We start from the raw sequence: 11,072 nt of genomic DNA, 5'->3' as shown, positions 1-11,072 counted from the left end.
TGTATGTCATGCCCAGGTCCCACACTTTCCAGTATTTTCCAATTAATCACCACTTTTCACAGAATCACAGAATCGTCTAGGTTGGAAGAGACCTCCAAGATCACCCAGTCCAACCTCTGACCTAACACTAACAAGTCCTCCTCTAAACCATATCATTTAGCTCAACATCTGAACGTCTCTTAAAGACCTCCAGGGGTGGTGACTCAATCACTTCTCTGGGCAGCCTATTCCAATGCCTAACAATCCTTTCAGTAAAGAAGTTCTTCCTAATATCCAACCTAAACCTCCCCTGGCACAACTTTAGCCCATTCCCCCTTGTCCTGTCACCAGGCACGTGGGAGAATAGAGCAACCCCCACCTCGCTACAGCCTCCTTTAAGGTACCTATAGAGAGCGATAAGGTCGCCCCTGAGCCTTCTCTTCTCCAGGCTGAACAACCCCAGCTCCCTCAGCTGCTCCTCGTAAGACTTGTTCTCCAGATCCCTCACCAGCCTCGTCGCCCTTCTCTGGACTCTCTCGAGCACCTCCATGTCCTTCTTGTAGCAAGGGGCCCAAAACTGAACACAGTACTCAAGGTGCGGCCTCACCAGAGCCGAGTACAGGGGGACAATCACCTCCCTAGACCTGCTGGCCACACTGCTTCTTATACAAGCCAGGATGCTGTTGGCCTTCTTGGCCACCTGAGCACACTGCTGGCTCATATTCAGCCAACTATCAACCAGTACTCCCAGGTCCTTCTCTGCCAGGCAGCTTTCCAACCACTCATCTCCCAGCCTGTAGCGCTGCTTGGGGTTGTTATGCCCCAGGTGCAGGACCCGGCACTTGGCCTTGTTGAACTTCATACAGTTGACCTCAGCCCATCGGTTCAGCCTATCCAGATCCTCCTGCAGAGCCTTCCTACCCTCGAGCAGATTGACACACGCCCCTAACTTGGTGTCGTCTGCAAACTTACTGAGGGTGCACTCAATCCCCTCATCCAGATCATCGATAAAGATATTAAAGAAAACTGGCCCCAGTACTGAGCCCTGGGGGACTCCACTAGTGACCGGCCTCCAATTGGATTTAACTCCATTTACCACATCCCTTTGGGCCCGGCTACCCAGCCAGTTTTTACCCAACAAAGCGTATGCCAGTCCAAGCCAAGAGCAGCCAGTTTCTCAAGGAGAATGTTGTGGGAAACAGTGTCAAAAGCCTTACTGAAGTCAAGGTAGACCACATCCACAGCCTTTCCCTCATCCACTAAGTGTGTCACTTTGTCTTAGAAGGAGATCAGGTTCGTCAAGCAGGACCTGCCCTTCATAAACCCATGCTGACTAGGCCTGATCACCTGGTTGCCCTGTAAGTGCCGCGTGATGACACTCAAGATAATCTACTCCCTGAGCTTCCCTGGCATTGACGTCAAACTAACAGGCCTATAGTTCCCCGGGTCTACCCTCCGACCCTTCTTGTAGATGGGTGTCACATTTGCTAGCTGCCAGTTGACTGGGACCTCCCCTGACAGCCAGGACTGCCGATAAATGATGGAAAGTGGCTTGGCCAGCTCTTCTGCCAGTTCTCTCAGTACCCTCGGGTGAATCCCATCCGGCCCCATCTACTTGCGTACATCCAAGTGCTGTAGCAGGTCGCCAACCATTTCCTCGTGGATAGTGAGGGCCACATCCTGCTCCCCATCCCCTTCCACCAGCTCAGGGTACTGGGTATCTAGAGAACAACTGATTTTGCCGCTAAAGACTGAGGCAAAGAAGGCATTAAGCACCTCAGCTTTTTCCCCATCCCTTGTAACTAAGTTTCCCCCCGCATCCAGTAAAGGATGGAGATTCTCCTTAGTCCTCCTTTTGGTGTTGATGTATTTGTAAAAACATTTTTTGTTATCTTTAATAGCAGTAGCCAGATTTAGCTCCAGATGAGCTTTGGCCCTTGTAATTTTGTCCCTGCACAGCCTCGCAACAGCCTTATAGTCCTCGTGAGTGGCCCGCCCTCTTTTCCAAAGATTATAAACCCTCTTTTTTCTCCTTAGCTCAAACCACAACTCTCTGTTCAGCCAGGCCGGTCTTCTTCCGCACTGGCTCGTCTTTGGGCACGTGGGGACAGACCGGTCCTGAGCCATTAAGATTTCCCTCTTGAAGAGTGCCCAGCCTTCCTGGACTCCTCTGCCCTTCAGAACCACCTCCCAAGGGACTCTGCCAACCAGTGTCCTGAACAGCTCAAAGTCAGCCCTCCGGAAGTCCAAGACAGCGGTTTTACTGGTCCCCTTCCTGACTTCGCCAAGAATAGAGAACTGAACCATCTTGTGGTCACTCTGCCCAAGACAGCTCCCGACCACCACATCTCCCACCAGTCCGTCACTGTTTGCGAACAGAAGGTCTAGCGGGGCACCTCCCCTGGTAGGCTCTCTAACCAGCTGCGTCAGGAAGCTATCTTCCACGCTCTCCAGAAACCTCCTAGACTGCTTTCTCTGGGCTGTGTTGTGCTTCCAGGATATGTCTGGGAAGTTGAAGTCCCCCACGAGAACAAGCGACAACGATTTTGCAACTTCTGCCAGTTGCCTGTAGAACTCCTCATCCTGGTTCGGTGGTCTATAACAGACCCCCACCAGGATGCTTGCCTTGTTGGCCTTCCCGCTGATCCTAACCCACAGAGACTCAACCTTATCAGTCCCAGCCTCAAGTTCCACAACATCAAAACCCTCTCTAATATAGAGAGCCACACCACCAGCCCTTCTGTGCTGCCTGTCCCTTCTGAAGAGCCTACAGCCAGACATTGCAGCACTCCAGTCATGAGAGTGGTCCCATCACATTTCTGTGATGGCAACCAACTCATAGCCTGCCTGCTGCACGATGGCTTCCAGTTCCTTTTGTTTGTTACCCATGCTGCATGCATTAGTGTAGATGCACTTCAGCTGGGCCATTGCCTTCTCCCCCAGCCTTGCCATTGTTCCTCCTGGCACAGCTCCAACAAGACTTATTTCAGCCCCGTCCCCCTTCTTACCTAGTTTAAAGCCCTCAGCCTTCCTTCCTTCCTTCCTTCCTTCCTTCCTTCCTTCCTTCCTTCCTTCCTTCCTTCCTTCCTTCCTTCCTTCCTTCCTTCCTTCCTTCCTTCCTTCCTTCCTTCCTTCCTTCCTTCCTTCCTTCCTTCCTTCCTTCCTTCCTTCCTTCCTTCCTTCCTTCCTTCCTTCCTTCCTTCCTTCCTTCCTTCCTTTCCTTCCTTCCTTCCTTCCTTTCCTTTCCTTTCCTTTCCTTCCTCCCTTCCTTTCTTTTTCTTTCTTTCTTTCTTTCTTTCTTTCTTTCTTTCTTTCTTTCTTTCTTTCTTTCTTTCTTTCTTTCTTTCTTTCTTTCTTTCTTTCTTTCTTTCTTTCTTTCTTTCTTTCTCTTTCCTTCTTTCCTTCTTTCCTTCTTTCCTTCTTTCCTTCTTTCCCTCTTTCCCTCTTTCCCTCTTTCCCTCTTTCTTTCTTTCTTTCTTTCTTTCTTTCTTTCTTTCTTTCTTTCTTTCTTTCTTTCTTTCTTTCTTTCTTTCTTTCTTTCTTTCTTTCTTTCTTTCTTTCTTTCTTTCTTTCTTTCTTTCTTTCTTTCCTTCCTTCCTTCCTTCCTTCCTTCCTTCCTTCCTTCCTTCCTTCCTTCCTTCCTTCCTTCCTTCCTTCCTTCCTTCCTTCCTTCCTTCCTTCCTTCCTTCCTTCCTTCCTTCCTTCCTTTCCTTTCTTTCTTTCTTTCTTTCTTTCTTTCTTCCTTCCTTCCTTCCTTCCTTCCTTCCTTCCTTCCTTCCTTCCTTCCTTCCTTCCTTCCTTCCTTCCTTCCTTCCTTCCTTCCTTCCTTCCTTCCTTCCTTCCTTCCTTCCTTCCTTCCTTCCTTCCTTCCTTCCTTCCTTCCTTTTCCTTCCTTCCTTCCTTTTCCTTCCTTCCTTTCTTTTCCTTCCTTCCTTTCTTTTCCTTCCTTCCTTCCTTCCTTCCTTCCTTCCTTCCTTCCTTCCTTCCTTCCTTCCTTCCTTCCTTCCTTCTTTCTCTTTCTTTCTTTCTTTCTTTCTTTCTTTCTTTCTTTCTTTCTTTCTTTCTTTCTTTCTTTCTTTCTTTCTTTCTTTCTTTCTTTCTTTCTTTCTTTCTTTCTTTCTTTCTTTCTTTCTTTCTTTCTTTCTTTCTTTCTTTCTTTCTTTCTTTCTTTCTTTCTTTCTTTCTTTCTTTCTTTCTTTCTTTCTTTCTTTCTTTCTTTCTTTCTTTCTTTCTTTCTTTCTTTCTTTCTTTCTTTCTTTCTTTCTTTCTTTCTTTCTTTCTTTCTTTCTTTCTTTCTTTCTTTCTTTCTTTTTCTTTGTTTTTTCTTTCCTTCCTTCCAAGGACTTCCAACAAGCTTCTGTTCCTCGGCTAAAGGAGCTGCGCTCCCCTTTCCCAGCAATGTTGCTGTAGCAGTTTGACAGTGTAAGTGAGGACTTTTTCCTGCGAATGCAAGGCAGTCTTGGCAGCAGCAGTTGAAATTGTTTCTGTGAGTATGTGCAGCCTCGGCAGTTGTCAGCACTGTGGAGAAGAGCATCAGCATTGCAAGGCAAGATGTGGCACAGGCTGTCGTGGCACGCTTCTTTTTTGGAGCCATGTACAGTGCTGAGTCTTAGCCACAGACTCAGCCGTTTGCCCCTTTCTTTTTTGACTTTATTGCTTAAAACAATACTGCACACGTGCAGTATTAATTCTGTGTTGTTAGAAATGCAAATATGCATATACGATTACAGGTAAGCAAATAAATGTATACAGGTATATAAAATAGTGTGTCTGTGTAGAGAACCACTGTGTATATTTACACATATTTGCATTTATTTGTGGATATATATACACGTGTCTGTACATGCACATGCTGAATGTATCGTAGATAGACATTTTCACATTTAGCGCTTCCCAGCTGAAAGGCAGTGGGCCACCAATGAACGGCGTGTGCAGGACACATGGCTTGAACAGCACACAGCCAATCAGAGAGGCACTGAGAGAAGAGCACTCTGTGCCCGCCACAAAATGTCGGCCCCCAGTGTGTTGCAAGGGGAGGGACTTCCTGCTTTCATGGACCACTGCATAAGCTAGACACATGGGCCTGTTTGGACTGCCAGTCACAAGACAAGGCGTAATTGGGAGGAGGCAGGGGGTTCTGCCTACTGGAGGGTAAGACTGGCTGGGGGTTCTTGGAAGCCTGCGAGCGGTGACAGAGGCTGCTGTTGGTCTGCTACAAGATTGCAGGTAAGCAAATAAATGTATACAGGTATATAAAATAATGTGTCTGTGTAGAGAACCACTGTGTATATTTAGAAATATTTATATTTATTTGTGGATATACATACACATGTCCGTACATGCACAAACTGCAAGTATCGTAGATAGATATTTTCACATTTAGCGCTTCCCAGCCCAAGTCAGCGGGCCACCAATCAGCGAGCACGCGAAGGGCACGTGGCTCGAACAGCACGCAGCCAATCAGAGGAGCACTGTGAGATGAGCGCTCCCTCCCTGCCACAAAATGTCGGCCCCCAGTGTGTTGCAAGGGGAGGGACTTCCTGCTTTCATGGACCACTGCATAAGCTAATCACATGGGCCGGTTTGGTCTGCCAGTCACAAAAGAAGGCGTAATTGGGAGGAGGCAGGATGGTTCTGCCTGCTGGAGGTTAAGGTTGGTGGGGGGGTTCTTGGAAGCCTGCGAGCGGTGACAGAGGCTGCTGTTGGCCTGCTGCAAGAGGTGTCGCAGTAACCCACCCGCTCTTACCGAGCCAAATCGTCTGCAGGTCCCTCCAGGCAGTCGGGGTGGTTTCTGCCACGTGAGTTTCAAGACGAGCCTGAGGAACGTCTCTTGTAAGGCAAAGGCAAGGCTGCCAACTGCCCCGTCTTTGGAGCATGTTGCTCTCTTCGGCATGATGCAGAATGAGAGTGCTAAGCCCTCAGAGGATGCTTTGCTTCAAAGTGGCCTCTCTCCCTTGTGGCTGGTGGCAGGGAGGACAGTGCTGGGAGCTCGAGGTAGTGCCTTCGGCAGCTGTGCTCTTCAGAGCCAGCTGCGCTTCTGTTCCTCGGCTAAAGGAGCTGCGCTCCCCTTTCCCAGCAATGTTGCTGTAGCAGTTTGACAGTGCAAGTGAGGACTTTTTCCTGTGAATGCAAGGCAGTCTTGGCAGCAGCAGTTGAAATTGTTTCTGTGAGTATGTGCAGCCTCGGCAGTTGTCAGCACTGTGGAGAAGAGCATCAGCATTGGAAGGCAAAATGTGGCACAGGCTGTCATGGCACGCTTCTTTTTTGGAGCCATGTACAGTGCTGAGTCTTAGCCACAGACTCAGCCGTTTGCCCCTTTCTTTTTTGACTTTATTGCTTAAAACAATACTGCACACGTGCAGTATTGTTTCTGTGGTTTTAGAAATGCAAATATGCATATACGATTACAGGTAAGCAAATAAATGTATACAGGTATATAAAATAATGTGTCTGTGTAGAGAACCACTGTATATATTTACACATATTTGCATTTATTTGTGGGTATAAATACACGTGTCCGTACACGCACAAATTGCACGTTTCGTAGATAGGTATATTCACATTTAGCGCTTCCCGGCCGAAAGGCAGCGGGCCACCAATCATCGGATGAGCACAGGGCACGGGGTTCGTGCAGCACACGGCCAATCAGAGAGGTACTGTGAGAAGCGCGCAGTTTCAGCTGTTTTCCCCTTGCTTTTTCAACTGTATTGCTTACCACAGTAGTGCGTACGTGGAAGGGTAGAGAAGTGGTCACTTGGTTGTTTTCAAAACTGATGTTTGTTTTCATTTCCAGCAGGTGGTGCTACAGAGAGAAGGAGCGTGCTATTCTGGCCCTTTGCTGTGTGACAGGGCTCTGTTGATGCCAATGCACTTGGGCAGTGGGGATCTAGCAGCAGAAGAGCACTCTTTGGCCAGCATCTGGTGGCTGTAGGGAAGATGGCGCTCTGTGCAAGCAGATCCAGTAGAGAAGGCCTGGTGAGGGAGTATCTGTCCCTCTGGCTTTGTCAGAGAGGCAGCATTCTCAGGAGAGATACCATGGACCTCAGGAGATGGGTGATTTAGTTGTTTTCCTCCTGGCACACGCTTTTGACAGGCATGGCCTTCAGGTCAGTTCTCAGCACAAAAGTGGAAGGAGCCAAGGGTAGGAGATTTGTCGCTTCTTTTGGAAGAAGGCTCCAGGGGAGACAACCCACAGCCAGGAATAACAAAGATAGATCTGGTCCTTTGAATGAATCTTTGTGATCTTCTGTTCAAATTACTCCTCAGTACCAGAAGCCTCCAGGATTTTCTGTGTTTCCAGGAAAAGTCCTCAGGCACGAGCTAACACTGACACATATCTAAATACTGTTGTTGGGCTAAGAAGGTTCTTTGACAGTTTCCTGCCACTGAGTTTTCCAAAAGTCTGGCTGTTTTATTTTTTATTTTTCCCTCATGTTATGCAATTTTTGCAGTACAGTCATCCTGGGGAATGGTTTTACATTAAAAGAGGAGAGGTTTAGATTAGAGGCTAGGAGGAAATTCTTCACTTAGAGAGTGGTGAGGCACTGGAACAGGTTGCCCAGGGAGGTTGTGGATGCTCCACCCCTGGAGGTGTTCAAGACCAGGTTGGATGAGGCCCTGAGCAACCTGATCTAGTGGGTGGCATGCCTGCCTATGGCAGGGGGATTGGAACAAGATGCTCTTTCAGGTCCCTTCCAACCCGAGCCATTCTATGGTTCTGTGATTCTATGATTAACCGTGTGTTTGGCGTGAATGACCCCAAAGCACTGAGGATCTCTATTTTTACTGCTGTACTTCAGTGCACAAATAGGGCCTCTCTTAGGTAAATACTAGCATCGCTTCCCTCTGGGTGAGGTACTTGACAAGGCAGGGGAACGGTTTTAAATCATGCAGATTTCCATGAATTCTGGCCTCCTGAATTTCAGCAGTGGAGCCATCTGTGGGCTGACATGCTCCTGGCAGAGCCATTCTGCTTGTTAGATCTTACCTCTTGAGCTCAAAATTGTTTTTGTAACTTTGGTTCTTTAGACTAGCTTTCAAGAGCTACAGCTTATGAGTGTATCCTTTGATTACTCAGTTTAGACAAACATATACCAGTTTCATTTTTTCATACTGCTTTTTGACATATGAAAGCAAACTTTATTACGCTAAATAACAGAGGACCAGGGCACAAAGTGACTATTTCGGACATCATCTTGTAATTATAGATTAACTTGAAGGAGAAAAGAAGGTGGTCTCTTTTAGGTGTAGTTAATATAGCCAAGCATATTTTTACATGTTAGTAAAAAAATAATAATTTGTCAAAGGCTTTCAACAGAAGAAGGAGACTGGGGCACTTAGGTATGAGAAACAACTTGTTCCTAGCTATATAAATCAAAGTAAAAATTCATCTGGAAGAAGTCTCAGATATTGGAAATTTGTTAAAGAGTAATCATAGAATCATAGAATACCCTGAGTTGGAAGGACCCACAAGAATCCACACAGGACCACCCGAGAAGCAGACCCTATGTCTGAGAGTGCTGTCGAAATGCTTCTTGAACTCCAGCAGACTCAGTGGCATGACCATGCCTTGGGGAGCCTGTTCCAGTGCCCGACCACTCTCTCGGTGAAGAATCTTTTCCTAACACCCAGCCTGAACCTCCCCTGTCACAGCTCCATGCCGTTCCCTCGGCTCCTGTTGCTGTCCCCAGAGAGCAGAGATCAGCGCCTGCCCCACTGCTCCCCCTTGGGTGGAAATCGGAGGCTACGATGAGGTCTTCCCTGAGCCTCCTCTGCTGTAGGTAGAACAAACCAAGTGACTTCAACTGCTCCTCATACATCTTGCCCTCTACACCCTTCATCATCTGCATAGCCATCCTTTGGACACTCTCTAATAGGTTCGAGTCCTTCTTATATTGTGGTGCCCAAACCCACATATGATACTCAAGCGGAGTCTTCACCAGCACAGATTAGAGCGGCACAGTCCTTTCCCGCAGCATTCTGATTGTGAATTCTGATGGTGAATCTGGGGGGGCAACATTGCCAGTTGTCTGCTTGCATTACCATAAAAATCCCACAGCAGGATTTTTTTTTGGTAAATTTATAAGGAATAAATATTATTGAATGAAGTAAATATATCTTTACATATAGGTAAGCTTGCAATTCCGTATGTCAACTATGGGAAAGTCTTCAGAAAAGGCAGGTAACAAGGCTATGTAATTACACTACTTACTATCTGTGGTAACTTCTTATGTATTTATTTATTTAGAATTCTTTTCACCCTGTCATTAAAAGAATATTGACTAGTTGTGCTCTTCAGCCAATGGTGCTTTCTTTCCTTGATAAAGATCACATTATAACCACAAGTTCTGATTGTAAACAGGGATTCCGTTGTCTCAGCCCTAGGCACTCGTTTAACCACTTAGCACAGTGGGTTCTGGCTTAGGACAGTGATCAGTAATGTAGAAGGCAGTGATAAAATAAATAGTGTCACTATTAATATGGGATATTGATAAACCTCCTTAAAATATTCTCTTTACCTGTCTGTCTACATTTTATCTCAAGTCATTTCCCAGCCCTGTAAAGTAAAAGGAACCATGTTCCTGACAGATAGTTAGTTATTGATAGTTCGATAGTTAGATAGCTAGATAGTTAGTTATTAGGCAATCAGATTGCGGGAAGCTCAGAAACTAAAAAGGCACCATTCTTCAATTCTTAGTCTGGTCTTCATTTCTTAATATTCCCAGAAACATATAATTATTTGGGGTGGAAAAGACCTTTAAGATCATCGTGTCCAACCATTAAGCTAGCACTCTCAGTCCACTGCTAAACCATATCCCCACGTCTCTTAGCTACCTCCAGGGATGGCGACTCCACCACGTCTGTGGACAGCCTGTTCCAATGCCTAACCAACCTTTGCATGAATAAATTCTTGCTGATAGACAATCTAAACCTCTGTTGGGGCAACTTGATGCCATTGCCTTACCACTTGCCACCTGAGAAACGAGACTGACACACTCAGTAAGAAAAAAGGGTGAGTGCTAGGAGAAAGAGTTAGTGTTAACATTAGTAAGACAAAGTGAGAGAAAAGTTAGGAAAAAAAGTTAGTTTGGGGGAGAAAGAAGAGATTGGAAACCTAAAAGAGGCAGTTGACGGGCTGTGCTCCTTCTCCTCTACCAAGACAGGGACTCCGTCTTGTTAAGCCTTGCGCCTTCATCTCTTGGTCAGGAATAGATTTGACTAGTGCTATGATCATATAAAAAGCTCGTGGGCTGAGATAAAGACAGTTTAATTGGACAGAAAAGGAAGAGAAATAATAATATGTACAAAGCAGGTGATGTACAATGCCCTTGCTCACCACCCAGTGACTAATGCCCAGCCTGTCCCCAAGCAGCGGTCCCTCTCCTACTCCAGCCTGCTACCCCATATAATTGTTCAGCATGACACCACATGGTATGGGACATCCCTTTGGCCAACCTGGGTCAGCTGTCCCGACTGAATCCCTTCCCAGCTTCTTGTGCGCTGGTGGGGTGCTATGGGAAGCTGAAAAGTCCTTGGCTTAGTGTAAGCACTGCTTGGCAACCGCTAAAACGTCAGCATGTTATCAGCATTATTCTCATGCTAAATCCAAAACACAGCACCATACCAGCTACTAGGAGGACAATGAACACTATCCTAGCTGAAACCAGGACAATACCAACCCCTTATTCCATACCATGTATGTCATGCTCAGGTTCCACACTTCCCAGTATTTTCCAATTAATCACCACTTTTCATACATGTATATGAAACGTCCACTGAGTTTGTTTAGTCTGTGAATGACTTTGGGCTCCACCTGTCACAAAAACCTTTCAGCGCAGAAGAGACGGTGTGAGGTGTTGGATCGTCGCATGCTGAAGCTTGTTCTGATTCCATCACACCGCTGTGCTTGTCCAGATTTATCAAAACTCATTCATCGTTATCTGGGTGACTGTTATTGTAATACCACGAACATGACATATAGCAATTGTAGTAGTGATGACCTACGGTATTATATAGTAATTAACATCATGCAATTCAAATCATGGGCTCTTCTCACCCAACATTAAATCCCTTTGAGCAATACATCAGACTTC

The 11,072-nt window shown here is 46.4% G+C and overlaps 1 long non-coding RNA gene across 1 annotated transcript; it reads left to right on the top strand.

The window, feature by feature from the left end:
* The first annotated feature begins 4,369 nt into the window (after positions 1-4,369).
* Positions 4,370-9,276, top strand: LOC136789065 (uncharacterized). The gene is made up of 2 exons (XR_010827826.1): positions 4,370-5,205; positions 6,773-9,276. It is a non-coding gene; the product is annotated as an uncharacterized lncRNA (long non-coding RNA).
* The last annotated feature ends 1,796 nt before the right edge of the window (positions 9,277-11,072 follow it).

The sequence above is a fragment of the Anser cygnoides genome, chromosome Z (assembly GCF_040182565.1).
Source record: "Anser cygnoides isolate HZ-2024a breed goose chromosome Z, Taihu_goose_T2T_genome, whole genome shotgun sequence".
In the NCBI taxonomy this organism is placed as follows: Eukaryota; Metazoa; Chordata; class Aves; order Anseriformes; family Anatidae; genus Anser; species Anser cygnoides.
This window is presented reverse-complemented; position numbering and strand designations above follow the sequence as displayed.